The sequence below is a fragment of the Nicotiana tomentosiformis genome, chromosome 10 (genome assembly GCF_000390325.3).
Source record: "Nicotiana tomentosiformis chromosome 10, ASM39032v3, whole genome shotgun sequence".
Lineage (NCBI taxonomy): Eukaryota > Viridiplantae > Streptophyta > Magnoliopsida > Solanales > Solanaceae > Nicotiana > Nicotiana tomentosiformis.
In genome coordinates, this window is record NC_090821.1 from 15,968,624 (window position 1) to 15,972,171 (window position 3,548).

Consider the following 3,548-nt stretch of genomic DNA (forward strand, 5'->3'; position numbering starts at 1 on the left):
CTCTAATAACTTAGGCAAAGTATTAATTACATTTATAAAGTCATCCTAACATTTTGGATCGTCAACATTGTGGTTCCATCACTATATTGAATTCCCAAACCACTTGGACTTTTTAATAAACTTATGCTTGCATAACATTTCTTTCACACTTTTACTTTGGAATTGATATGTAGTTCATTTCAATTGATTATGAGGATGACGTTCATGCAAATAGTGCTCTAACTCCATCAGATATCCCGGCCTAAAGGCATTATCGGCTCTCCAACCATTAGCACATCACTTTTTTAAACCATCTATAAGAGAACTTTCTTCTGCTGGAGTCCACATCCTTCGGGACGAAGGTGTTGATTTTCTTGATCTTTTTGACGTTACCTTTGAATTTTTTGCCTGGCTATTCATTTTATCTGTATAATCTTGTGAAATAAATAATCATATAAGTATTAGTCATCATCACAAGAAACATAAATATCTCCAACATTACTTAGCATTACAAAAATAAAAATTCATACACTTTACAATTTAAAAAAAAAAACTAAACAGGAAGTATCAAACCGTCACAAAGAAAAGCTAGCTAAACATAAGTTATCTTCACAAAAATCAAAGTAACTACTATTTCTTATAAGTACAAAAATCTGAAAATTGATACACCTTACAATCATACAAAAAATTAAAGAGAAAATACCCAAACACCACAAAATATAATACAAGCATGAAACGTGTTGAAAAGATCAACTTTTTAGACTTGCATTTCACATTGATGAGCCAACTCATCCTTCCATGTGGTCCACTCCTCAGTTGATTCAACATGTTGATACTCCACTTGTTCTTCTATATCAATGTTTAAGGGATCCACTTCCATTTCTCTACGAATAAAGTTGTGCGTTAAACAACAAGCACTAATAATCCTGTTATGAACCTTAACTGAGTACCACGAAATATTATGAGGGGATGTGTTAGTGAAATGAATCCCAAAGAAAATGACTTTGAAGTCGGTCCGAGAAAATGATAAAATTATTACTAGTATAGCTTATGTTTGAGGGTATGTTGAAAATGGTATCTTAAATATATTTTAATATAATTTTGGTCCTTTAAATTTTTAAACTGAATACTTTTAGTTTCTGTCAAATAGTTGACAAGTTATGATTGTTAGATTTAACGTCACTAGTGGGAAAAAATGTATTAATATGAATTCGCAGTTGGTGGTGCTTTTTCTGTAATTTCTGCTATTTCTGATTTACGTTTGGAGTCTAGTGTAGCTTTTTGAGGTGCAACTTCTATCATTTTTTAAACTAATTTATTGTTTGGTGTAGCTTTTAGTGTTGAGATTTCAGGGATTTGACCAGACTTTTGATGGTATTTTGGTTATACAATCAAACCTCCATCTCGTTTGTTCCGAATATTTTTGGATATTATATCGAGATACTGTTACAAAAAGTATATATTATAACATAACATGAAAATTGATTCCGAAAATACTTGACTTATATAGTAAAGTGTTATTATATAAAAATGATGTTATAGAAAGTTCTAACTGTATCTTTTATTTTCTTACAGTTCCAATTAAATCTAACAATCAGACATTGTTAAATATTTGTCGGAGACAAAAAATAATCACTTTTGCAAACTTAAAAAATCGAAATTGTTCGAAAATATATTTACGGAACTATTTTAAATCTACCCCAAACATAAGGGACCACTAATCACTAAATAACATATCAATAAAATATTCAAAAAGTGGTTAGTCTAACTTTATTTGATTCCCAAATTGATTTCTCATGATGTAGTCACTCTACTGGCCATTACATTATAGGAAACGAAAGGACTTGGTCAGCATGTAACCAGAACTTAAGCAAAAATTAGTAGGTCGAATTAATTTAAATATTAGGCCATTAATATTGCTATTTTATACAGTAGAATGTTTAGTGCAACAGAACAAATCATAAAATGGGAAAACTTGGGTAGGGTAAAGCTTAATATTCAAGTTTCTAAATAAAGAGAAAATTTAACATTTCTTCAACTTAAGTTGGATTTATTGGCTTGAAATGACATTTTCTAAAGTTACCAAATGAAAGAGAGAAAGAGTTCAAGATCGACTAAGTAAAGCCAAGAAATATTCCTAATTAAAGATATTTTCATTTTTAAATTCAAATATACAAGCTTTTCTTAATTTCTTCAAAAGGGAAGGATAAAATATTGTATGATTGAATATATATAGGATAGTTGATAAAACGCGGAATGAGATAATGATTAAACAGGAGTCAAAAAAATAATGAATCAATCAATTAACTGTGCTTTAATTTTGATCAGATGAGAGTCAAATATATGAATCTTTTAAGAAATTAGGAAAAACAAATCTTAAATTAATTGCTATAAGAATGCTAAGGCCATCTTCAACCCTTCACTTCAAATCTTTACTCCAAAATGGAGTAAACTAATTCCAACCATTACTCTATTTTTTACTCCAAAAAAGAATATTTTTTTATATTCTTCTCTCTCTTCTATATTATATTATTATCTTTTATCTAAATTTTATTTTCTTATTTCCATTAATAAATCCTATCTTTTTTTCTTTTTTACATATTCATCCCATATAATTCATATTTCTTTCTTATGTAACCATTTAAAATAAAATTATTTTATACTATAAATTTTTAAATAATACAATTTGTAAGCAAATATTATAGATTATACATATTAATGGATAATTAAAATAAAAGTGAAATCATTGAGATACAAGATAATTCAAAACATATTACATGTAGTTTAAAATTTAGTTTAAATATTACTTAAGTATTCAACTTCCACCTCTAGTATGCTCCCATAAATGTTCTATTAATGCATTATGAAGTGCAAAATGAGCATCTTTGTCCTTAATATTTTTTTTGTTGACCTAAAAATTGTTCAAACCATTGATTTTCATCTACTGTCATTTCTAGTGTTGGAGTTAGACCTTCCTAAGCATCTTGAATTGGTGCATTAAGATCACGCCCATCCTCGATAATCATGTTGTGCAGTATAATACGTGTTGTTAGTATACATGTACTCATCGATGTGGATTCTATTGTCGATCCAAATCGTCGTGAATTTTTTGCGACGAGAACAAAAACGAATAATGGATAAAAAAAAAAGTCAATAATTTTCACAACCACAACCACAACAATCCTCTACCCCATTCACTTAATTCTTTAATAATTTTGGTGTATCTGGAAATGACTTACCTCCCTAATAAATTTTTATGTTATTTAATATAGTTTCAATTTTTATGTATTTTTAATTTAATGTATTTTTAATTTTAATATATTTTTAATTTTTAATTTTAGCAACATCTTGTATTTTATATTTGCATTTTTAATTTTAGCAACATCTTGTATTTTATATTTGCACCTTTCATTTTTGTGATGGTTATATATTTTTTTATACAATTATAACTTATAATAAAATTAACTTACAATTTTACATAAAAATAATATATGCAACAACAATAACAACAACAACAACAACAACAACGTACCCAGTAATATCCCACATCGTAGGGTCTAGGGAGGGTA